General features: G+C 36.8%; 1 protein-coding gene and 1 long non-coding RNA gene across 3 annotated transcripts in view; one reads left to right on the forward strand and one right to left on the reverse strand.

The window, feature by feature from the left end:
- LOC137627326 (uncharacterized) overlaps positions 1 to 27500 on the reverse strand; it is a 700057-nt gene that overhangs the window by 261629 nt on the left and 410928 nt on the right. The window lies entirely within an intron of this gene.
- Positions 26521 to 27500, forward strand: part of LOC137627303 (uncharacterized) — a 44608-nt gene continuing 43628 nt past the window's right edge. The window contains exon 1 of the mRNA XM_068358388.1: positions 26521 to 26708. The gene's annotated coding sequence lies outside the window, so the exon portion shown is untranslated. The remainder of the gene's footprint in view (positions 26709 to 27500) is intronic.

Genomic DNA, 27500 nt, shown 5'->3' on the forward strand with positions numbered 1-27500 from the left:
AATCATGAAAATCACTACCAAGATTAACCCACTTGTAAAAACAATATAATAAAGCAGCTATTCTTACCATCTACGACATGTATATAGGTTTAAAACCATTTCAAACAACAACTCTCGTAAATACATATAGGTGACAACAAATATTGCTAATAAAAGAAAGGAAACTTTCATGCAATTGTATTCATTGCACTTATCAAATCAAGAAGTCTGTTCCTTTTCTAAACAAATTAATTCATTTCTCAGAACAATTGCCATTATAATTCTAACCCAATTTTTCTAAAGCACCTCGGTTACCGATTAAATCAGAAGCTCAGTAAGAGAGTTCATGTTTGGAATGTAATTCTAATAACCCCTTTTTATAGTTTCGTTTATTCGTAAAAAAGAAATGTAAAATGTTTAGCGAGTAAATGATCATCCCTATGCTTTTTTGATAGAAGTGATGTCTTGAAGCTGCTTCTTACATAAAAAGTCACAATATAAGGCTTCATTGGTCCTACATAACATTTTCTCAACGTTTAGAAACAATATTGCAAGCTATTCACTGTCTAGGGAGACAAAATTACAGATGACATAATTATCTTTGAATCCTAAAGTTCACCAAATTCCTATGTTTAATTAAAGAATAAAAACAAGAACATAAAATTCCTTTATAACCATGGAATATTGTGATGCTACTTCATACTGCCCTATTTGTATTCTTATATATATAGTCCCTGGTAGTTGATATTTACAAGATTGGTGTTCTTTGGGGCTTCGGGAGTTGTGGTTCCTTATCATTAGGACATAGTCACAAGAATACTGTTCATTACTGGTGTCTCAACTCTCGCTTGTTGCCTATAAGCACTGCACAATCTCGACGGATGGGCTAAACCATTTGGTTTATAAATAAATACAAGTAAAACAGGAGTCACAGCACAACGAACTGAACTAAATTAAATGAGAGCTGCGGGTGGTGCATTTTACAAATACCTTGGTAGCATTGTTTCATTCGCTAATGAGACCGACGATATGGTGGAGATAATAAATACGGTTTCACGTAGACTACTTCTGGTAAGTTGAGGACCATTTTTTACTTCAGAACAATACCTGAATCTGACTGCTAAAATCCAAGTATATAAAGTATTAGGTACCTCACATCTCTTTGGTACAGAGGCCTGGATCCTATATCGACGTCATCTAATGTAAATTAAACATTGTCATATTTCCTGTTTGCAGCAAATTATGGGCCTTACCTGAAAAGATCAAATTCAACTCAATACGGATTTTAGAACGAACGGATGCAGAAATATAGAGAAGACTAAGCAAACGCTAACTACAGTAGCTTGTTCACACGATCCGTATGTCTGAAGATCACCTACTACACCAAATTTTACGTCAAATAAAAACCTGCCAGGGAAGAACCTTCGATTTTAATTTGCAGTCCTCAAGATCAATCTTTTCTCGACTCCTTTGCGCTTATGACAAAAGGTTAACAATTTTTTTTCTGATTTTTAATACAATACGAAAATTAATATAAATTAATCACAGGAAGTTCCTATTCACTTGGTGTACTAATGGTCATCCATTTCAAAAGGTTTTACTAATATTTGACTCTCAATACAAAGAGACTAGAAAGACAACCAAGTCATCTGAATTATTATATATCGAGTTTGGTTAAGACTATGTTAGCGAACAAATCGTTTGCGACTCAAAAGTTTCAACTAAACAGCTGATCTGTTACTCCCAAAAATTCTATATATGATCCTTTGAAGATTATATTTCAATCCTATTTTATTACTTATCTTTTCTATGACCTTCATGCTATTCAAGTTCCAACATGATATCACACTTAATCAGAATTTTTATATTGGTGACATCTAACCAAGAATCCACCGAATTACACAAATCAGATTCCCTTTCGGACGACCAGAAAATCTCTCTCTCTCTCTCTCTCTCTCTCTCTCTCTCTCTCTCTCTCTCTCTCTCTCTCTCTCGACATCGCTATACAAATCCCAAGGTGACAGAATTCTACGTGATTTTAACAAGAAAAAACAATTCTTACCCAAATTCCACATTATATTCATAGTGAGTCAAACACTACAGAAACACGTGTCATTTTACATAGAACATTTTTATCATGATTATGCAGGACGGCCGTTGCAAGAAAAAAAAAAAAAACCCAATAATGAAGACAGTCACTTTCTGCGTGTTGAAAGGTAATATGACAGTCATGCAATATTCCACAACTGCATTCTCTGCCAATTTAAGAAGTTCAGATGAAATTATATCGAAATAGTTATTAGCCCATAAAACCCAACTTTCTGCTAATGAGTGCTGCAATTTTAAAAAAATGCAATCTATGATAATCTGCATTTCAGGTTTATTTCTCATTGCTCTCTTTCATTTGTTTTACTATAATGACACCAGTAAAACAATTTCCCATTTATCACGTATCCTTATGTAATAAAGCCAAGATAAAATAATGGGATGAAAGTACCATATATCACCTTTCCTTAAGTGCCATGGAACTTGTAGACTCTTACAGGTGTTCCCAACGCGTAACGAATCAACAATATTGTATAATGGGCTTAACTATCCGCATTCATCTTACAGATAAAGATCTTGGTGGCATCATCAAATTTATCTACTCAAACCTTAGCACCTATAAAAAGCACAACATATTTATCCTGATTAAGAGGCTTGCACCTGCCTTCCGTGCTGGGTTGCAACGCTGTTATGAAAGATTCAATTAGTTAGTCCATCTTCTTTAACGTGAGCCTTGCAATCAGGTGGAACTATGCAACGCCCTTTGCAATATTGCTCGTCCATTGTTGCGGGCCTATAGTGCTTGCTTCCGATTTCCTTAATCATCATCAGCCTCACTCTGGTATTTGTCACAATAAGACGCTTTTCTTCGTTTGCAACTATGAACTAAGCTTGTTACTGCAAATTCTTGTCATATATACTGTGTAATTTCCATCTCTGCCTTGTACTTTCTTTTGAAGAGAGGCGCATTTCATTATAAGTGTCCATACCATTGCTCAATCCTCTTCGAACTTATCGAATCATCAAGGAATTACTACCAAATAATCATTCTTTGGATTTTTTAAATCGCGAATTCATGTTGCCTTTTGATCCTTTCAGGTTAAAATTTCTTTATTCACATAGTTTAAGGTCTTTGCACACGAAATAAGTAAGCAAAGGACTTTTATTTTTATTTTATCAAGACCTCCTGTATTTCAACTAGACCTCCAGATGTTTTCTTACTTAGAGAGTCAACCTGTATAAAAAAAAGGCGTTGTTGTTCTAAACGAGATAATCATACTACTACGTTTAATTCTCGCGACATTTTTTATATACGATTTTGTGTAAAAACATTCTATTCATACAATGTTCTATCATAAATCACTCTATTAATTTCCAATAACGAAAGTTACAACCAAAACAATATCATCATTCAAATCTTGTTTTACAATTCATGATTACACATAAACCCTTTGAAACATTGTAGCAAATGCAAACCAACCAGACCAATTTAACGGCAGTATGTGAGATTTTAAGTTGAAAAATTCATTTACAGCTTTTACTACCATGATCTATATTCTATAGAATGACAAAATATTTATATTGTTCATTTTAGCAGTTATACTAATAATAGTTAAATATCTTAGGAGAGACAACATAATAAATTAATTTCTAAATATTAACCCCTGAAACAACATAAATAAATTTCTAAATATTAATCCCTGAAACAAAATAATTCTGCAGGATTGAAAAACAAATAAAAGATATCAATCCTTTTAAATCATACTGACAATTACTCTAAAACCAAGCAAGAGAATAACATTCAAACGATTTTAAAGAAAACGGTAGGTTAATATATGCACCAACAACCTTCATAATATAATACTTACGCCAACCTATCATAAAGTATTAACTGGTTCTAAAAATATCATTACCGAATACAGCAAAAAGGACTTGCTTCTGTTTATTTCCTGATTCACATCATGTTCTGACAGACATCCATCGCTTTCTTTTCCCAACATATTCCTTTTTTTTTTTTTTCAATGCTTAGAATTAGATAAGAAATTATTGCTGTCCCAATCCGCTTACGTATAAAATACTTATCTCGTCGTGTGAATACAAAAGAATTTCTTATAATACTTCAGGCGGAATTCATTATACTTGCCAAAATATTTCAGCATTTTATTCATGAAAATCGATCGATCGATTAATGATGTTTAATCACTTTATTTTCTATTGATGCAAAACTCTACTGATTTGTTATATAAAATATTTATATCAATCTGACCTTATAAATGACGAAAACTTGCCAAAGAAACACATAGAAAAATCATTAACAAGAGTTGACTTTTATTATGATCATTTGAAACTATAAAAGAGGAGCCAGTTACCAGCAGGAGGTCATCTTGCTAAAATCCTGTATACAAATATCAGTTCTATAACAGTTTTGACTACGTCTTCTCTCCTAAAACTTTGATATGCATATATATATATATATATATATATATATATATATATATATATGTATACATATACATATATATATATATATATATATATATATATATATATATATATATATATATATATATATTCATATATATATAATATATATACATATATATATATATATATATATATATGTATATATATATATATATATATATATATATATATATATATATATATATATTTGGGGGGGAGGAAGGTTGTTCTTGATGATACGCACATACACAGGTATTCGAGCATTTTCTGTATTTAGCATACTGCTTTTCCAACTAGGGTTGTAGCTTGGCAATTAATAATAATAATAATATTATTATTATCATTATTATTAATATTAATATTACCATACGGTAAAATAATGGTAATATAAAAGAGTGACGAGATGAAATGTACACCTCAGGAAACGTTAAGTTATGCCCCGAAACTTGGGCAGAGATATTCTTATTTTCATAATTATGCAGTGTCCAGTCTTGGGAAAAGCTGACCTGGGTTACACGACAATGTCTAAACGTGGAAACACTACCGTAGATTTGTGTTTAAATGTAAAGTAATAACTATACAGTACTGAACTGCATATATTTCATTCTACACAGAATGAAATAAACAAAGGCATATTGACACAAATCGATAAGTATTCATTGGAGATTTCTTGAAATGTAATGGGAAAAAAACAATGAATAAAAACAAAGAAAATTCAGTCTTTTGTAATAGCGATTACATCATGTATCCCAGCAAGTCATGTCATGGAGACCTTAACATCCCAAGATGGTAAAGAAATGACCAGTCCATAATAAAATTCCCGGCAGCAAATATCACAAATTTTTTAAGATTGTCTAAGGTCAAGCTTCAGGTTCACTGTAAAAGATGGAGAGTAAAATGGGGTTCTATTTTGGCGAAATAAGCTCGTAAAAACACATGCAATGATTGAATTCACTAAAAATGATTGAACTTTATATTTGTGATAATATTGTAAACGAACTTCCCATTTCCGAAGAAAACACAAGGCGTGATGCTAAATTTATATTAGTTATTCTAAGGCCAGATTAACTGACACTTTTGCAAAAATGTGTCTAGGTTCCAGTTTACAGAATTTCTTAGCGTTGCATACTTCAAAAAGTATCAGATAATTGGAAGCAAACTTAATCGGCTGAACTGCAGTTTATCTGTTCACGCCGCTTAGTCAAAGGAACAATAACAGAGATGAAAATGAAAGTAAAGATTACACCAAGAACCCAGCCATGAACACAGCCATGATTAGACCCTTATATCATTGCTTCAAGAAATAAAACTTCATCATTCAAAGGAATACTTTTTACTTTATAAATCAAACTGCGTAAAAGCAATACTACCTTTTAATATAAATTCCTATATTTCTGGGTTTACAGTATTCTCTATGAACTAACACTAATAAAAAAAAGAGCTATCAATAGGAATACCTCGAATATCTCTGACTAAATTAAAATCGGAGAGATTTCAGAATAGGATATAAGTCACAGAAAATATCTTAATGCGGACCCCGAAGACCATATGCTTTAGGCGATACGATACGCGATTCCATTCCTTATTTAGACACAGTGCGAGGACCAGTTTGCCTTGGCAGGAGACAAGAGTTCAAATGCTCCACCTGCATTAGCCTCGGGGGCATGTGGCGGAATTAATTAAAAGAAAGACCGACATCAAATGGTCTATACAAATCCTGAGGTTCATCGTCCGAAAAACAAAAGAAAACATATTACAAAAAGGGAAAGGAAACAAGATTCAATTTTTGATCAATGGATTTTAGGGCATAGTGGCACGGCGCTGTTGCCGAGGCGCAACTGGGGGAAACCCCAGAAGTTGTACTAGGAAGTAAAAGTTGAAAGGGATTGAAAAGCAAGATGAATAAAAAGGCTGCGGGGGCGGAGGCAAAGTATGCGAGTAAGCGAAAAAGGAGAAAGCAACTACTGGGAGGATTTTGAAACACCGAAATGACGTTGGCATGTAGCCATGCGTGAAATACAATGTCATTGCGTTACCGGATGAGGTCATGCACGGGTTCTACATGGAACGAGTCTTTAATGTCTTTAAAACAATTGTAATATTATTATTAATATTGTTATCACTAGCATTATTATAAACATGTCTAAATGGAAGATAGTTTTAACCATGACATAAAGGTCTTTGTTCGACCTGGAAAATGCGTATGACATCTAACATCTGATCTAAAAAAAATAACAATAATAAAATAGAGAATTGAAAATAAACAATCCTTGGTAAATATGATACCAATGTAAAGTTCAAGGTCAATAGTGCAATGACTAAAGCCATATCAGTTGTCTTCAATTGCGGTGTCCTATTGGAAACGTCCCTGCTTGGCGATCACCGGACATGGGTTCGAGTACCGCTCAAGCTCGATAGTCTTTTGTAGTGTCTCCAACCTTACCATCTTTATAATGGAAGGATCCCCAACGTGGAGCAGATTCTAGGTCTATCTGCCGAGTCATCAGCAGCCATTTTCTGGCCCTCCTTGGTCTTAGCTAGGGTGCTGATCTCTATGGATTGTCCTGCTAGCTAGGACATTATCACTGTCCCTTGCCTCTGACATTCATGAGGGCCTTTAAACTTTAAACCTTTAAACCAAAAGGAAAACCATATGTATGGCTCATTGTCTTACTGGAATTGCACTGGATTCGTTTCGTGTAATCTACTTAAGATTGCAGACGTAAGATCTTAACAGAACTCTGTCTTATTCATCATACTTTCTAAGAAATCAAGATACTGGCTATTTACAATATCATTATTAAATATACGACTTTGTAATGTTCTCCTTCAAGAAAACAGAAAGCATATTGGATTTAAAGTAGGTCCTGAGCAAAACGAAAAACAGCAAACACAAGTATCTTAATTGTTAAATCTAAGTGGAAATAAAAAGGTACATATTACGCTATGATTAACGTGGGTTTTACCTATGATTTATTGGTTTATTAAGCTATTAAATTTTGTTTTGTGAAGATAAACAGAATAGTAATTAACTTAAATGAGACCTGGGCAATTATTTTTCTTTTAAACTCCAGTCTGGAATTCAAACTTTCCAGGCATTAACACTACTTCAGACTTAATTTTGCATTGATGACAGAATGGTCGTCAATAAAAAAGCCAGATAACAAGGAATGTCTTAATTGATAATAAACTGACAATCTCAAGAAAAGAATGCCTTCATGCATAGTTCAAACAACAGAAACCTTGCTAATCGACGATTCTGATTATCACAAATTCTACTGCTATCTTAAATACAATTATAAACTTATAATTAATCTACTTCTGCATGTATGTATGTAGGTACACATATATTTCATCCCATGCATATGTTATAACATGATATAATTACATATGTTGATTCCAATTTTCATGTGGTATATTTACATAACTGCAGGATACACATAAACGAACATACACACACAAACATATATATATATATATATATATATATATATATATATATATATATATATATATATATATATATATATATATATATATATATATATATATATATATATATATATATATGAAAGGTAGTTGGTTGGCAAGGGCACCAGCCACCCATTAAGATACTACCGCTACAGAGCTATGTGGTCCTATGACTGGCCAGACAGTACTACATAGAATCCTTCTCTCTGGTTACGGTTCATTTTCCCTTTGCCTACACATACACCGAATAGTCTGGCTTATTCTTTACACATTCTCCTCTGTCCTCATACACCTGACAACACTGAGCGTACCAAACAATTCTTCTCCTCTCAAGGGGTTAACTACTGCACTGTAATTGTTCAGTGGTCATTTTCTTCTTGGTAAAGGTAGAAGAGACTCTTAAGCTATGATAAGCGGCTCTTCTAGGAGAAGGACACTCCGAACTCAAACCATTGTTCTCTAGTCTTGGGTAGTGCCACAGCCTCTGTACCATGGTCTTCCATTGTCTTGGGTTAGAGATCTCTTGCTTGAGGGTACACTTGGGCTCACTATTCTATCTTATTTCTATTAATTTTATTTTGGTAAAGCTTTTATAGTTTATATAGGAAGTTTTATTTGAATATTGTTACTGTGGTTAACATATTCAATTTTTTCTTGTTTCCTTTCCTCACTGGGCTATTTCCCCTGTTGAAGCCCCTGGGCTTATAGCATCCTGCTTTTCCAACTAGGGTTATAACTTAGCAAGCAATAATAATAATAATAATAATAATAATAATAATAATAAAAATATACCTATACAGTATATATATATATCACTAATCAGGCTAGAACATAGTTGGAAAAGCTAAATGATACAAGCTCCAACAGAAAACCATCCTTGAAAGGAAAATAACCTAGTATATAATGGAATATCTAACATAAGACAAAAAACCTACATATATAAGATTAATAACAATGTTAAAAAGATAGGATACATGGCAATTTTTAAATTAAACATGTCAGACTTCCTAACAGAAAAGAACTTGCACAAATAGTAAACTTCTGAAAGTACACCGATTGAACTCTTTTCTTAGTAAGATCCTGCGATAATTAGGTCAGAGTAGGAATGCGAGAATACAGCATAAGGATTGACCCGTATGAAAGATTTAGAAATTAAAAATGCATACCTAGTATCATATAGTGAACAGTATGCTAAGGAAAGATAAGAATTCAAGAAATGGGCCAAATTTTGAAAAATATTAACAGTATATACAAAGAACTAACATTCAGATCAGGAAAAGGAATTTAATAGATCAAAAGTTTTTGTCAAATAAGTTAACATGAAAGTCACTTGTTAAATACTAGACAGGAAAATAAAATTCAAAACTTGGGAGAATAAAATGATTGAATATACCAAGGAAGGTGTATGGAAAGGATAAGAGTGTTTGAGGTTAAAGTACTGACTATGCAAGTTTTATGTTCATAGTACTGTACATGGATCTAGAAAAAGCTTATGGTAAACTCGATAGGCAAGCAGTGTGATGGGTGTTGACAATGTTGAGTGTTGAAGATGCATGCTTTAGGTAGACATTAGGTTGTTGAGTCCAATCAAAAGTTTTTATGATGGACTGAAGGGCGTGTTAAGAGTACGCATACAGGAGAGTGCCCGGTTTAATGTGAACATTAGTCTGCCACAAGAATGTATTGAGTTTCAGTTGATGTTCGTTCATCATACCTATACATGGAGTGATGTAATAGGTCAGAAAAGGGACGATGGATGTAAGCACAAAGGTTTTGAATAAAATAAAATATAGTTTCGTATGAAATGTGGAATGGTTGATGTTTGCAGATGATACTTTGCTGATTGAAAACACTGAAGAAAAAATGCGGAAAGTGGAAAGAGAGTCTTGAGTGTCTGGAACAAGAGAACGTTGATAATAAATGTGAGATAAAAGTAAGCTTATGAGTATAAATGGAAACGAAGTAAATATAATAATGGATGAAAGTGTGGACTGATTGATTGAGAAGGAATATAACAAATGATGGCTCGACGAGAGTTGAGGTGAGTCAGAATTGGAGAGGTAATAAAGTTAGAAGGATATCTGAAAAAATTGACAAGTGTCTAGAGTTGTATGCGGAATGTATTAAGGGATTATCTAACTCTCCTTTATGAAAATAAAGTAAATATCATGAATACAAAGGATAAGAATATGTTGAATTTATTGAGATGAACTGTTTGCTTATTGTATACTGTAAGTTGTATAAAAAAAATTGATAGGGTGAGAAACAGCTACACAGAAGAAGTAAGATAAGTAGCATAGGCAAGAGGATGGACCAGTCTTTTTAATGTGATTCAATCATGGAGAAATAATTGACGACATTATGTTAACGAACAGAGTATGTAATTCAGAAGTCATGGAAGGTAGAGACGAGGAAGGCCTTAAAAGGGTTGGGTACATGTTGGAAAAGATGTACAGGAAAGGACGGACCTCAATATCTAGAAAATACAATAGAGCATGAAAGTTGGATTTGAATATCGAAGGGTATGTACTCGTAGGGGGTTTCAAAATGCTGCAGAAATAACTAACTTTTAGGAAGATTTTACTGTTATGGAGCAATGGCTTTTGTTATCCTTGCGCTATTTCACTGAGAAGAAAGAGCTTATTATTGAAAATAATAAACATACATATACTGTATATGAGTCTGTGTATGTATTGTATTACATACACATACACATATAAAGTATATATATATATATATATATATATATATATATATATATATATATATATATATATATATATATATATATATATATATATATAAGTATATGTGTATGTGTGTATGTGGTTGTGTTGTGTGTAGAAGTGAACAGCAAAGAATTGTTTCACTGTTTTTAGTGTCAAGTTTAACGTCCTTACGGGAAAATGCTAAGATCAAAATACAGACTTTAATGACCTTACCAAGGCCTATACACCGTGCCCAGCGAGGTCCTATAAAAGAAATTTTCAAAATAGGGGGTTCCTATGAAATTTCTCAAAATACTTCACCTCTTTCATTCTAATGCAGAAGCAAAGGCCAGTATTGGTGGCTTTGAATCCTCGTCTTTCGTTCTGTAACTGGCGGAGGGATAAGATGATGTTCTGGTTTCAATCCTTTTCAATCTGTCCATCTCCTCAATAATAACTTTATTGCATATATTATGGAACTTCAAATCTCGTCATCAGTAACGATGGGCTGCTATATATTTGATTAGAATACATTAGAATGGCCTAAAAAGGAAACAGCATAGTAACCAGATAATGCAATAGCTGTTGTTGTTTTGAGATTACACGGACCTTACAGTCTTGCGCTTTCTAGTTACCGACCAATTTAAACTACTGTTATAATTCCCTCACCACTTTCCATCACATGGGAAAGGAAGAGGCTCCTAGCCTTCGCTAAGATCTGGAACGAATCAGTATCATATATCATAGATCTAGGTCAGTAGGCCCTGACAAGAAGCGCTAGAGAGGTAGAAGGTGTCATTGGGAAGTATGGCGTACAAGGTGAAAATTAGAATGGTGAGAGACTGGTAGATAAGTGTGTTGAGCAAGAGATGGTGATAAGTTCTAGCTTTTTCAAAAAGAAAGATAAAAACAAGTATACATGGGTAAGAGCGGCAAATGGAAGAGTGGTAGAAAGGACATTAATGGATTATGTGTTGATAATTAAAAGAACGTTTGGAAGATTGAAAGACATGCACGTGTTTAGGGGTATGGCTAACGGTATGTCTGATCATATTTGGTGGAAGGAAAATTAATTGTAGCAAAAGAGTGGGGGAATAGAGTGGGGGATGTAAAAGGGAGCTAGTGAAGGTTGAAGAGCTACAAAAACCGGGGATAAATAGTGAATATCAAGAAAGGTTGAAAATGGCATATGACAGAGTGAAAGTAAGAGAAACTGGTAATTTAGAGGAGTGGAAGTTAGTAAAAGAAAATTTTGTTGGGATTGCAAGTAATGTGTGTGGCAAGAAGTTTGTTGGAGGCAACATGAGGAAGGACAGTGAATGGCGAAATGAAGGAGTGAAGGTAAAAGTGGAAGAGAAAAAGAGGGCATTTGAAGAATGGCTGCAGAGTAATAGTGTAGAGAAGTATGAAATATATAGAGCATAGAGCGAAAGATGTGGGAGTAAAGCGCAAGGTAACCGAGGCAAAGAGGGCGGCTGACCTGAGGTGAGGTCAGGATTTGGGTCGTTCATATGAAGAGAATAAAAAGAAGTTTTGGAAAGAAGTGAAGAGAGTAAGGAAGGGTGGTTCGAGAATTGAGGAGGCAGTGAAAGATGGAAATGGAAGGTTGTTAAAAGGAGAGGAGTGTGACGGCGCCGAGTAAGGCTGTGAACTCAAAGGCAGGTTGGAAACGACTGAGTTATATTATTGTAGAACACTCTCCTTATATACAAAACCTCAAGGCAACAGGACATAACAAGTTCACAAGACAGACAATATTAAAGAGGAAAAACCAGACATGAATTTTCATGTTCGTTTTAGTGCGAGGGAAGAGCGAAGATACAAGCATAATATATACAAAAGGAATTATGTACAATTGTGTGAAACACGGTTGGTACATGGCTCCCCCCCTAAAAATGACATACTGCACATGTTAAATAGGGCGCCCTGATCTAGAGAGGTGAACTATAGGCGGGTCATCTGGCAGAAGATAAGCAGGTTTTAGACGATCAATGGAGACCCAGTCTTCTTTGCCCCGAATGTTTAGGAGGAATGCTTTCGGACTGCGTCGGATCACAAGGAAAGGGCCCGTGTAAGGGGGCGTTAGTGGTGGCTTGCTGGTGTCGTTGCGCAGGAAGACATGCGTTGCAGAGTGCAAGTCCGTTGGTATGTGATGCTTCGCTGGGGGCTTGTAAGTCTGGCGGCACAGAGTAAATTTTCCCACGATGTGACGTATGCGCTGGAGATCGTCGGAGGAGGTTGTAGAAGGAAAAAATTCGGCAGGGACGACCAACGGGTCGCCATACACCATTTCAGCTGCCGAGACGTCGAGGGCGTCTTTAGGAGTGGTCCTTAGTCCCAGGAGGACCCAGGGAAGCTGAGTAAACCAGTTACAATCCTTGCAGCGGGACATCAAAGCTGCTTTGAGGGTGCGATGAAAACGCATTGGCAGCGGGGTTGTAGGCCGTTGTCTGATGTAGGGTGATGCCCAGGAGATTCGCTAATGACGTCCACAATTGAGAGGTGAAAGTGGTTCCCCTGTCAGAAGTAATATGCTCAGGGATACCGAATCTTGAAATCCATCCAGAGAGTAAGGCAGATGTACATGAGGCGGACGTTGCAGTTTCCATGGGAATGGCTTCAGGCCAACGAGTGGAGCGGTCGATGACGGTAAACAGGTAACGATGTCCTTGTGATGTGGGTAGGGGGCCTACAACGTCGACGTGAATGTGTGCGAAACGACGCTGAGGTTGAGGAAAGGTGCCCACTCCTGAATCTGTGTGTCGTTGTACTTTGGAAGTTTGGCAAGAAGTACAGGCGCGGACCCAATCCTTAGCATCCTTAGAAATGCCGTGCCAAATGAACTTTGCCTTCAGCAGCTGTGCAGTAGAACGGCACGAGGGATATGAAAGGCCGTGAATGAAATCAAACACCTGTCGGCGCATGGGAGCAGGAATCCAAGGTCGCGGTCTACCAGTACTGACGTCACAGAGGAGGGTGGTGTTGGAGTCTTCGAGGGGAAAGTCTTCCCAACGGAGGGACGTGCAGGATGTCCTACAAGCTTGATACTCTGGATCCTGTCGTTGGGCTTCAGCCAGGGCGTTGTAATCCAATCCCAGTTGAACGGCAGCCAACGTGTTTCTTGACACACATTTGGCATGATTCACAAGCTCTGACAGTACTGGTGATGTCTGAATCAATTCCCGGCCAAAAAACAGTCTGTCTTGCACGTCGCTTTGTGGCTTCCACTCCTCGATGGCTATCATGTAGACGAGCGAGAGTACGACGGCGGAGGACAGCAGGGACAACATTTCTTGCTCCGTAGAGAACCAGATCACCATCAGTTGAGAGGTTTTCCCTTAATTTCCAGAAAGGGAGTAACGACTGGTGTTGGTTATAACGGCTTGATGGAAATCCTGAAGTCACACAATTCACAAGACTGGTATACGATGAATCAGCTCTTGCTGCAGCTCGGAGTTCCTGAAGTGTCCTATCTGCATCTTGGGGCGTAGAATCTTCTTCGGCGATGACAGCATTGACACTGACGATATATCTGACGTGTGTTGCGACATCAGCACAAGTGATATCATCTTCTGGAGTAGGCTGACTGACTGGAGCTCGAGATAAAGGCATCTGGAATGATGAGCTGCTTTCCAGCTTGCCACACTGCTGTGAATAGGTACGGTGAAATCTTTTCCTTGAGACGCTGAAGGCGAGGATTCTCCACTGCATCAAGTGTATAATGACTGAGAATTGGGATGAGTGGCCGGTGATCAGTCATCAGGGTAAAATGCTGAAGACCAGCTAGATACAATCTACACTTAGACATAGCCCAGACCACAGCTAACAATTCTAGCTCTACAGTAGCGTAGCGGGACTCGGCACCTGTGAGGAAGCGGGAGCCACATTGAACTAGACGAAGTCTGCCATTACTATGGTCCTGTAGAAGGGCGTATCCAATCCCATATAGGCGAGAGGCATCAGTCTGGAGGATTACCGGCAATGCAGGATCAAACGAGGCAAGGACTAGGGGGCTTACCAAGGCAGCCTTAACTCGACGAAATGCCTCGTCATGATCAGGAGTCCAAAAGAATGCTCTCTTGGGGCTCATCAGAGGTCGTAGGGGCTGAGCTGTAGCAGCAATCTCAGGGGTAAATTCGGCCAACTGGTTCACTAAACCCATGAATGATCGAAGGTCAGTCAAATTGGTCGGAGTTGGAAAGTCCTGGATTGCACTGACTTTGCCAGGATCAGCTGCTATACCCTCTTCTGAGAGCTGATATCCACAAAAGGACACTTGAGATGCAGCAACCACAAACTTGTCTCTGTTGAGAGTAATCCTGAATTTACGGCATCGAAGATGCATCTCGTAGATTTGTTGAAGATGAGTGAAGTAATCTTCATCCGAAAGAAGTATGTCATCCACGACCTTTACACAGTTCTGCATTCCTTGAAGAGCCATATCACCGCGGAGACAGAAGGCATCCCCTGTGGCTGCAAAACCCATTGGGCCTCTGCAATGCTTGAAACGGCCGTACGGTGTAATGAAGGTTGTCAAGTGTTGGTCCTCTTCAGCAAGTGCCATCTGCCAATATCCACATAAGGCATCTGCTGTAGTGAAATACCTTGCCTTCGAATTAACACTACGGATGGCAGCGAACGGAGTTGGAGAAGGGTGGGTTGGTCGGGACACTTGGCTATTGAGCTTAGTGAGGTCAACAGTGATACGGACACCTGAGTCCTTAGCTACTACGACGAGTGGATGGCACCATTCTGAAGGTTCATCACCGGCAGGCTTGATGATTCCTTGGGTTACCATGGAGGCAAGTTCTTCCTTAACTTGATCGCGGAAAGCAAAGGGTATCTGGCGTGAAGTGTGGACAGCAAAGGGTACTGCACCATCCTTGAGGTGGATCCTCATTGGAGGACCGGTCATCTGCTGGAGTGGTGTTGTCTTAAGGTCTTCTTTGGTGACGAGAACATCCTTGAACTCCCATAGAAAAAATTCTCTTGCCTCAGTAGGGGATGTGGTAGCAGAGAGGGGCAATTCCTTGCATCTTTTGACATGCTTAACTTCCAATATTGGCTTGGGAAAGTCAGGAAAAATAATTGCTAATTCCTTACAGTGGCTGTAAGACAACAATGGAGTTTGAACACCTTCATGGACCTGTATAACTGCAGAACAGGACTGCTTACCCAGCATAAGAGTGGCTTGGAAGGTACCCAAAGCAGGTGTCATGGCTGAACCGTCGGCAGTTAGAGTTACAGTTGTAGGAAATGGCTTCAAACTACTCCTAGGTATCTTCAGTAGGTCAAGATGCTGGGGTCCTACCACGGAGACTTCGGCGCCTGTGTCGGGTAACATCTGAATTCGGGATGTAACATCTCCATATGTTAGAAGAACACTGACAGGCTTAGGCGACTTGCCGAAAGTTTCGACTCGACAACAGCTGGACTTCTTTAAGACCTTTGATTTACCTGATGATGGAGTAGCTTTGTTACTTGAAGAGCCACCCTGTGTACTGTGTACTGTCATTTCTCTTTGTCTTACAGTATTTATCGTAATGTCCCACACGGTTACAAACTCGGCACTGTGCTGCGTTGGCTGGGCACTTTGGAGTCCTGTCCCAATGACCTCGTCGACCGCAGTTCTTGCAGCTGCTTTCTAGGGCTGGGCAAATTTCGGAAGAATGGTGGTTACGTGCACAACACTGGCAGGGAGTGGATGGTTTGGGTGGTGGGGTTGATGAATGATTTTTACCACCTCCTTTCTGTTTCTTGTATGTTGAAACAACACGTAGCTGGGAGGTTGGTGCTCGAATGGCAGAAGTAGCCTTCCTGGCCGCCTCATATGAGCGACAAGTATTGACCACCTCCTGTAGTGAAGCTGTTGCATCAAGAGAGATGAGTTTCTGGACGAGTTCTCCATCCCTGATAGCCATGAGAATTATCATCTTCATTTGAGTTTCCTCACACACTGATGAATTCCCCGGACAGACGTCCACCTCTTCAGCTATATGCTTAAGTCGCACGTAAAAATCTGAAAAAGATTCTCCCTCAAACTGCTTACAACTTAAGAGTTCTCTTCGGTGTAGGGCTTCGTTGCGTAGACTTTTCACGTGATCCTGCAGCTCATCTAAGACCTCTTCTACTGTCTTGTCTGTGCTGGGTGGAATATCCAGGGTGTGCTCCAAAATCCTCTGCATCTCAAGAGTGAGGAACATTCTAAGCTGAATAAGTTGCTTCTCTCTAGGTAACTTGGATAAATCCACCATGATAGAATAACCTTCCCATCGACGTCTCCATTCTCAAAAAACTTGAAAACTGGCATCTGCTTGAAGGGGAGGTGGGTTCTGGGTGATAGCTTTTTGAGGGGCAGGTATTACTGATGAACTTGAAGATGAAACAGTAGGTACTGACGATGTAGACGATGTATTGATTGAAAGGCTATGTGTGCTATCAGGTTGGGAGGTAACAGGAAGCAACCTCGACAACAACGCTGTAAAGCGAGCACTTTCTTCCTGTCGACGTTGTTCGTCTTCTCTGCGTCGAAATTCCTCTTGTATTCGACATTGTTCAAGATACTTGATGAAATGAAGAAAATCGGCTCCTGAAGCTGATGGAGGAGTTGTATAATGTGGGGTGAGTGGCAGTGGCAACTGGTACACTTCCTCCCCAATTAATCCACCGAGAGCTTCAACATTAGGATTAAATTCATCCTCTACCTCTGCTTCTCGTATATCAGTAGATTCCTCGTGAAATTCCGATTCCGACATGGTTTATTGTAAAAACATTAACATATCTAGAAGGAATATGTAAGAAATAAAAGTTAAATTTTCCACAATATTCAGAAATGATATAATTCTTACGAATATCTGCACATTATACTAAGTGTAGCAGTACAGTTCAGGTAGGGAGGGGGAGGAGTCTGTTCGGCGAACAGTAGTCACTCCCCTCGGTGACGTCAGGGTCAGTTGCCCGGAAGCGTTCGAAGTGGGTAGGTGTCAGTGTGCCGGTCAAGTGAAATTATGTGCTAAACTGGTTCTTGTAGCTAATTACGGGACACAGCACATGAGAAGGTCACTCGACAGTCACTAAGGCACACTGCACTAAAAGGGTCCACTTATAAGTCACTATGGGCAACGAACACTACACTTAAATGCACATGAACTGCACAATAAATCCATGGAGATTCACGGGGAGAGTAATGGCGGCTTGTGTTGCTTGAAAACTTGTAAAAGCACTCTCTTCTCACAAAATACTCACTGCGCCATGTTGGGGGTGTTCCTGGGAGGTTGGGAAGGAAACACAATCTTGAAATTAACATAAGTTCTATTGAGAAGGTGCAATACACGAATCAAATAACAACAGGCAGGAAATACGTCTGCCTTGGGTGACGAACGAAATACAAGCACACTGTGTGATGCCCCAAGGCTGGGAAGTACATTGTTGCCATGTCTTCGGGGCATTGCCACACTTAATAATGAAATAGACATCTATGCATAATACCATTGTAATATGATGCATATACACATATGAATACATAGGGGGTGTATTTATTTACAAGAGACATATAATAAATGAGACATATAATAAATGGGAAACATAATAAATGGGAAACATAATAAATGGGAAACATCATACATTGCTTTAGGTATGATAATATATTAACGTCAGTTAATGTAACGGTCTCACATTTTATATATCTACACTGTCTAAATATTCTCTCCAGTCATTCCTGGATTTTCTTTTGACCTCACTCTCTCATACTGGAATACTTATCATGCTCTACCTTGTGATTTTCATTACTTCCTCGAAAACTCTCAACAATCAATTTCTGTCTCTGTCTCCTTTTTATAGTATCCCAAATATCATTTGATATCCATGGCTTTCTCCTTGTAACTGCGTGTCCCAAAACTTCACTACCAACTGACTGATACATGTTCTTAATATCACACCATTCTTCATTAATTGTCTGTTCTTTGTCTCTTAAAGTTTCTATGACTGCAAACCGATTCCTACATTCAATTGCAAATGTTTCTCTATGCTATTTTTCGAAAAGCTTAGTTGTATCAAATCTAGGTATTCTATCCATCTTTCTGTTGGGTGCTTTCAGTTTTAATTTCAGTGGGGCAATGAAGAGCTGGTGATCACTACCAATATCAGCACCTCTATAGCTTCTTACGGTTCTCAGAGTTCTCCTTCTCTCTTTATTAATGGCAATGTGATCTATCTGATTTTTGTAAATACCACATGGTGAAGTCCATGTATACTTGTGGATGTTCTTGTGTTGAAAAAGAGTACCTCCAATGACAAGACTTTTTGCTGAACAGAAACTTGTAAAATGTGCTCCATTTTCATTTGCAACTTCGCCAAGACCCTCGACACCAATCACATTCTCTATCCCTTGATTATTTCTTCCAACTTTAACATTGAAGTCACCAATCACAATTTTCATATCTCTCTAAGGGATCTCATCTATTACCCTCTGCAGTTCTTTATGGTATTCATCTTTCCTTTCTTCAGGGGAATCATTTGTTGGGGCATGGCAAACTATAATACTGATATTGCACTGCTTTGATTTGAACTTTGCTATTAACAATCTACTATTTACAGCTCTCCACTCGGTTAATGCCTTTTCTGCTCTTGGTGTCATCATTATTCCTACCCATTCTTTTCCAATTCTATCTGATCTTCCTGGGTAGATATATATATATATTCCCTTGGTTTAAAATTTCCTTACCAATCCCCTTATAATGTGTTTCACTTAAGGCAAAGATATCCAAACTATATTTCATAAATTCCCTCTCCAATTGCTGTAACTTCCCAATCTGATTCATGGTTCTAACATTCCAATTACCTATTTTCAATTTTTCATTAGTATTTATAAACCGGGAGATTCTTAGCACCCCGCTACGCCCGGGACCGTGGGCCATTCTGTTATCTTCTCTTTCCATGACTGACTGAATCCATATAAGATTCATTGGCTAAATACATCAAAGGTTAGCCAGTTCCTTGTGATGTGCAGTGCTTATCTAACTAAGGCAAGTGACCCCTGCCGGTCCATACTAATTCTAGTAAGATCAACTGCCAGCCATCAGGAGTAAAATCCAAAGAGACAGTTTGTCCATCGCCTTAAACCCAATCCGTCAGCCTGCTGCCAGTGACTTCATCAAAATTTAGGGGGGCATTTCTTCCACACACAAAGCTCTCTTTACTCCACCAAGTTGCCTGTCCCCTTATACAAGTATAACCGTTGGAAAACATGGATTAATAAGATATACCACCTGGCACGGTATCATATATATATATATATATATATATATATATATATATATATATATATATATATACTGTATATATATATATACACACACATATATATATATATATATATATATATATATACATATATATATATATATATATATATATATATATATATATATATATATACTGTATATATATATACACATATACATATATATATATATATATATATATATATATATGTGTGTGTGTGTGTGTGTGTATGTATGTGTGTATATATATATATATATATATATATATATATATATATATATATATATATATATATATATATATATATATATATATATGTATATATCATCAGACATGTCCGTCCACTTCCAGCTGTTTATGGCCTTTCTATGCCAGTCTATACACAAATTTTCTTAGCTCGTAAATCCATCTTCTTCTCTTCCTTCCTCTACTTCGTTTGCAATCTCTAGGGACCCATTGTTTTTTTTTTTCATCATCGATTTCCTGTTATTCTCTTTTTATGTCCTGCTCATGTCCATTTATTTTTCTTACTTGTTAGAATATCCTCTACTTTAGTGTGCTCTCATATCCGTGTTACTCTTTTTCTACAGCTTAGTGCCATTTCAATTATTATTTTTTTTTCCATAGATGTTCGAGTTGTAACTAGCTTATGATCTAAGGCTTTAGTAAGACTCCAAGTTTCTGATGCACAAGTTAATAGAGTAGGACCTCTGATTAAATACTTTTATTTTTAGAGAAAGTGGCATTTTACTTTTCATAATCACATTTGGCTTACCAAAACTCTCAACCCTAAGTTTACCATTCTTTTAATTTTGCTCTCATGTCTTGCAAAAAAAATTACTGTCTGTCCTAAGTACATATGTTCATCAATATTCTCTAGGTTCGACCATAACCCTTTTTGTTTCTTATCTTTGCATTTTCAATGAAAATGATCACAGTTTTACTCATATTCATTTCTGCTTTCTTTATTAAAATTTCCTATCATCTTTTCCAATTTCTACCATGAATCACCAAACAGAAATGTGTCATCTGCAAATCTTAAGTTGTTAAGGTATTCCCCATTACATTAATTCCTACATTTTCCCAATCTATTTTCTTAAAAATCTCTTCTAGGTGCACTGGGAATAATTTAGGAGACATGGGTTTCCCTATCTAACTCCTTTCTCAATTGGAATTTTTTTTCTATCTTCAAGTAGCTTTAGGATTGCTGCAGTTCCTATTTACAGTATATATCTCCAAGTGTTCTAACACAAGATTTATCTATTCCTTGTTTTTAAAGAGCTTTCATTACTGAGAAAGTTTCGACAGAATAAAAAGCTTTCTCATAGTTTATAAATGCCATACATAGTGGTTAGTCATACTCTTGAATTTTCCATTAGCTGGTTAATTACACGGATATGGTCAGTTGTCGAATACCCACTTCTAAAACCTGCCTGCTTTCTTGATTGATTACAGTTTACGTGTCTTTCTATTCGGCCTAATACGATCTTTGTAAATATTTTATATATTACCGAGAGTAAACTTATTGGGCGGTAATTTTACAGGTCTCTTATGGGAATTAGTATAATGATGAAGTTTTTCCACGCTGTAGGTATAGGTATATTATGAAATCTCCTCCTTTTATTATTAAATCAATTGTTAGGTCATCTTCTGCTCTTTTGCCTCTTTTCATGACTTTTAATGCTTTCTTTACTTTTCCCACTACTATATTTGGTACCGCCTCAAATGTTTCATTATTTCGATTGGCAAAGTTATTTCTTATAACAGTATTGTAGAGCATTGTATACAAATTATCTGCCTCTTTTATTGCCTCTATTAAAAACTCATCTCTATTACCTCTCGAGGATGTCAGGCACCAATTAACAACTGGAGGAAGGCGAGCCAAGACCTGCTCCTCCACCAAGCTGTAACATCCCAGCGACCTGCAGTTCAGGCTTCCGTCGTTAAAAAGCCTCCTCTGTTGCGAGACTGACCTAAAAGCCTTCTAAGGATCATTTTGTCCTACTGAAACTGTGGTTAAGCACCCAAACATTCAGGTGTCCATTTCAGGCAAGAGAGGCAAAGAACATGCGAGACCAAGAGACAAGCAAGGTCGACGTCCCCGCTAGGGTGAGCCAATCTCCATATAAAACCACCAATGGGGGGAAACCTACAATCCAGGCGGAAGAGGTAGTTGCATTATGGGGTGGTACGCTTGATTCTGGATGGGAGATGTCTTGCATTCATGATATCTTGTCCTGTTCACCAAGGACAGAAGTTCAGATCATGGTAGAGAAGGACGCTTTCCGGAGGTCTATGACTGGTTCTAAGGCTACTTCAGTCGACTCTTTCTTGTCAAGAAGGGGTCTGGAAGCTGTAGACCAGTCACAGACCTCTCGGCGTTGAATGAGTTCGTACAATAGACTCCGTTAAAAATAGACACTTCAACCGCAGTCAGACAAGAAATCAGACCATTAGACTTCATAATTATTATAGACCTCAAGGATGCGTGCTTCCAGTTCCCAGTGCATCCTGCTTCTAGACGACTGGCTGATATTGGCGGACTTTACTAGATATTGGGTCAGAGGTGTTATTAATATTTATTTGGATGTCGTCCAAGTTTTTCAAGCTATTGTAAATGAGTTTATTTACTTTTGGTTTATGCATATTAGTATATTAATGCTGAATTATTTCCATTTTCATCCTTTCAAGTAAATGTCTGTTGGTGCCCTGCTCCAAGTCTTCTTTTCATCAACCTGATGCTTCTTCCTTTCTTTAGTGTTTCCTCAATTTTGGTCTGACTGTGTTTACGAATGTCTTGGGTTTATTTATATATATATATATATATATATATATATATATATATATATATATATATATATATATATATATATATATATTTATTGTTTTGAATGATTTTGCTAATTCTATTTCATCTCTTTTGGATTTCACTTTAACTTCCAATATTTTCGTTATTAAACTTAAGGTCTTTCCTGATAGTTTTCCTTGATCTCGTTTAAGAACTTTTACACCTATCTCTTGTGCTGATTCCAATACGCATTTTGTTATATTACTGTTCATTTCTTCTTTACTTGCTTCCATTTCTTCATGTAGCTGGGAGTACCTATTTTGCATTGCTGAACTAAATTCATCAGATTTTTTCTCTTATTACACGAGTGTTTATTTTCTTTCTCAAGATTAGCTTTTCTCTTTCTTTCCCTAGATATTGACACATTTCAGTTCTCCCCATTCTATGGTCGCTTGACTTTAACTTGTTTACCACTTACAATTGCATCTTTAACTAGAATATCTTTTCTCACTGAAAATAATATCTATTTCTTTTTTCATTGGGATTCTTCATGTTCATTTTTGTGTTCCTTTAAAAAAAAAAAAAAAAAAAAAAGTCTTCATGATTTTGAACATGTGCCTACTGCTCGCTTCTTTTGACCTACTTTAGCATTGATATCACCTAAAACAGATGTAAACTGCGACCTATGTTTCTTTCAAAGATCTCTCCATATCTTCATAAGTTTTTATATCTTCATCTGTATGGGATATATATATATATATATATATATATATATATATATATACATATATATATACATATATATATACATATATATATATATATATATATATATATATATATATATATACATATATTTATAACCACATATACATATATGTAAAATTCACAGGGAAACATGTGATGCTAGGATAAAAAAAAAAAAAAAAAAACACAAGTAAACTTAAAACAGTGAATCCTGAATGGTTTCGTCTTGCTTCTTGAAAAAAGTATGACGAAACTAATCAGGATTCTCTATATTTTCATTTTCCTTGTATTTTTAATATACACCTATATAAAGTATTCCATTCATTGTTTTCATTATTATTATAAAATGTTTTCTAACATCATTTTCACTAACTAAATAATCTTAAAGAACCAAAACCAGTTACCGACTAAGTGAGACAGATATTTCATAAGCTAGGTATTTCACAAGATTGGTTCATTCATAATGGCTGAACAAGTCATAAGTTTCTCTGGCTACCCTTGAATAAGACTACGCAAATCAATTACATATGATATCGAACAAAGCGAATACTCTCTCCGCAACTGTTAACGAGGTTCCCGTTAAAAAAAAAAAAAAAAAAAAAAAAAAAAAAAACTTTTTTTCTAAACTGCTGTGTGAAGGCTTACATTATTCATATTCTTTAATGCACATTTACATATCCTAATAGATTCAGTCCAGCATATCATCACTCAAGCTACGAAATTTAACTCACTTGTCATCCCGTACGTCAAAACGCAATTTCAGTAATAACTATTAAGAGAATCTGAAGCATTTTACTACATATCTAATAAGTCCAGTTCTGTCACGTTCATACTTTTCCATAATACTCGGCATCAAATTGTTTTACCTCTCTGAAGAACCTAGTCACAAATAAATCGCTATGATTAGTGCCCTACATAATGATAAATTTAAATGTTTCAGCTCAGCTATTTTTCATTATATTGAATTTATCTTAATTTGTCTTCAGCAAACTAAAGGGGATAAGTATTAAACATTAAAAGTAAGAAGTGCAGTTAATATAAAGGGTATTTGCCAAGCCTACAAGCATTAATTTTATCGTGTAAAGTAAAATCAAAAAAGTGTTTTTAAGAGCATTACGGATATTTAACAATCTATTGATACAGAAATAGATTCAATTAAGACCATTGCCAAAAACTAAAATATACTAAAATTTTGAAGCCAAACGACTTTTTAGGATGATAAAACCAAAGTGGATGAAGCAGAGAGACCAGATTAATTAGCCAAAGGACGTAGAAGTATCGTTTTGCTATTAAATACGAGAACAATAATAAAACCCAAAGTATTTCTGGAAACCAGATTTCATTGAAGAAATGTTGTCAAAAAGAGATCAAAGTGTACATAACTGAAGTCATTAAGATAATTATCTCTATTCTTGATTTGAACTGCACAAAAGTCTGTATAAGTATTAGATCAAATTATCAAAATTCCCTGGCATTCATTAAATCTACTATTCAAAAATTTGAGTGGTTATTGCATGCGCGTTTTCATTCATTTCGCAAGCATTGCAATACTACCCTTTGCTCCATCTATTGCCTTCCATTGTTCAGTCAGTCATCTCTCCAATCAATTATTCATTATTACGACCTCTTTCTTAAGCCCTATATTCTCGCTATATCTTCGTAATAAAATAATGCATATCCATTATATATATGCTTATGTCCTTTACTCAATAATACATATACATATACACATATATATATATATATATATATATATATATATATATATGTATATATATATATATATATATATATATATATATATATATATATATATATATATATATATATATATATATATATATATATATATATATATATATATATATATATATATATTCTTATCTGACTCATGAGCGTCTTAATACTAACGCTGATCTTTCACCTAGCCGTATGTGACAAAGCCATTTTGATACCACCCCAACCTCTGCACACATCATCTCTCTCTCTCTCTCTCTCTCTCTCTCTCTCTCTCTCTCTCTCTCCCTGATCGCCCCTCCCCCTCCTTCCAACCGCCTCTTGGTATCTCCACACCAACTGGTTCATCCCTTCGCAATCAAGCTAACAATCACAGCAGGCCGTTACCTATCACCGTCTAACAATCGCAGTCTATATCTAATCGGTCTGGGATTGCTCATATCTTTGAAAATATGTCGCTTTCGACCGTACTGGCTGATACAGCCGAGATAACGGCATGTGACTCGCAGCATCTGACGCGCAACTGGTTACCGCGGGTTCTCGAGCTGAGACACACGACGGTCAAGTTCTATCAGGAGAAAAATAGGAAGAGCTTACCAAAACAGAAGTGGAGAGCGAGGAGAAAAAATAGGAGAAAGGATCAGGAGTAAATGGAAGAGTTTAATTGGGATCCAATCAATACGCACCCATTTTTGACTAATCATTAAATCTCTACGCCTTTTTTTAAAGTTCACTATACATATGCATTTAAAGGTCTGTGTAAAGAAGAGTTTGGGTGCATTTATTTCCTGATTTCATAAGAAGTGCCCTTTAAAATCAATTAATTGGGTTTCTTTCTTGGAAACAATAAATGTTCTTACGTACTTCCATTTCCTCAATTCATACGCAGCTACGAGCGTCATCCGCACCTCCATCACTATCATCATCATCGAGGTATTTATGTCTGATAAGAAACAAGAGTTGAATTCTCACCGACACTCGTGACATGCTCTGAGAAATGGTTTTCCTGACGTCATGACCCGTGACTCCGCCCAACGCAATTTGATTGGCCAAGGGGCGGGGCCAGCAAACTCACGTAGAGCTGGCGCACCTTCCAATCAAGAAAGACACGATCCATATTGCAATTTAATGGAAATCAAAGAAGCAATTCCCCATAAATTTACGTAACGCTAAAAGAAGGAAATCAATATTTTCCAAATCATCTGCTGATATAGTTCAAGTTCCACCAAAAGAGAGGTGTAACGGAGAAACGAGAGGAGCTCTAGAACATAAAACATTAGCGGGTGGGTTAGAAAGTCGCGTATTGCCCTCTAGCCCGGAAGTGCGACGAGATGAGATGCTGGGCAGCGAGAAGACGTCTTGCCCAACATCCTCAGTAGCTTGAATCACATGTGTGCACTCCACACACTATTTGATACAGTGCAAGGGCGATAATGGAAACCCCGTCGATGCCCTAAAACCATAAACTGTGCAAGAGTGACTTTTAGGTATAAAAAGGGCGCGGAGGATTTCTCAACCCTCCAGCGTTTAACAAGCTGTCCTTTGCTAAGCGCGTGGCAGTTTTGCGATGTTGTTATGCTGATGACATTGAGTTATGATTTATTGAAGTGGAAAATGGTTGAACATTTATGACCATAAAGGATTACCAAATCGAAGAAAAGTGATTTATCCTCTGGGTGTAAATGGAGCTCTATAGAGAGAAAGAGTGAGAGAGAGAGAGAGAATTTTACTAATGTAAGATAAAAATAATATTCGGTATAAAAAGCCTGCAGGGAATAGTAATATTAAGAGGGTCCCTGAGGGCCAGACAAAACCGGGTGAGGATCGAGGAAGGCATCGAGGACACGAGGAGGGGGAGGGGGAAGATAGGGGAGGCAATTGAGATTTCTGACTCGTCTTGTGTCCTGTTAAAAGGGGACCGTTTTGTGACCGCTAATGACCGCATTTCCGCCACGGTCAAGATGTTTATTTTTCTCGTCTGTTTTCTTATTTGCATGAAGACAATGTTACCAATATTCTAATGCAAGCCAGACATAGAATTTATGTTCTTAATGACTTGGCTGTTTAAATATAAAAGATTTTTTAATTATTTTCCAGAAAAAAAAAGATTATATGGTGGTGTCTGGCTGATATACTACTTTACAGTTTTTAAATAAATAACCGTCCTTTTGCACTGATTTAGGTAAGATTGTTTCAATGACAAAACAAGAAAGTATTGTTTTACAATAAAAACGCCAACTTGAATCTATAGAATAAATTCAGATACATTTTCTCACAAT

The sequence above is a fragment of the Palaemon carinicauda genome, chromosome 2, assembly GCF_036898095.1.
Source record: "Palaemon carinicauda isolate YSFRI2023 chromosome 2, ASM3689809v2, whole genome shotgun sequence".
NCBI lineage: Eukaryota > Metazoa > Arthropoda > Malacostraca > Decapoda > Palaemonidae > Palaemon > Palaemon carinicauda.